Source organism: Tarenaya hassleriana, unplaced genomic scaffold (genome assembly GCF_000463585.1).
Source record: "Tarenaya hassleriana unplaced genomic scaffold, ASM46358v1 Cleome145, whole genome shotgun sequence".
NCBI lineage: Eukaryota > Viridiplantae > Streptophyta > Magnoliopsida > Brassicales > Cleomaceae > Tarenaya > Tarenaya hassleriana.
This window is the reverse complement of record NW_010964872.1, coordinates 88,915-89,229: the sequence shown is the minus strand read 5'-3', so window position 1 is coordinate 89,229 and position 315 is coordinate 88,915.

Below are 315 nucleotides of genomic sequence, written 5' to 3'. Positions count from 1 at the left end.
GCTAAGGGCTCTAGTGAAGACGGAGATGCCGAGAGGCAGCTCTGTCAACACCCACGTCCTCAACATGCGAGCTCATGTTGAGGAACTTGAGCGCGTGGGAGTGACACTCGATGTTGACTTGGTTGCAGACTTGATCCTTATGTCATTACCTTAGGACTATAATCAGTTCGTGATGCAGTATCATATGCATTGGATGACTAAGAGCTTAGCCGAACTGCATGGGATGCTGAAATCGGCCGAGCAGGATATTGTGGTGCTCAAGACTGTGCTTGTTGTTGAGAACAACTCCAGCAAGAAGCGGCGGGGTAAAGCCAA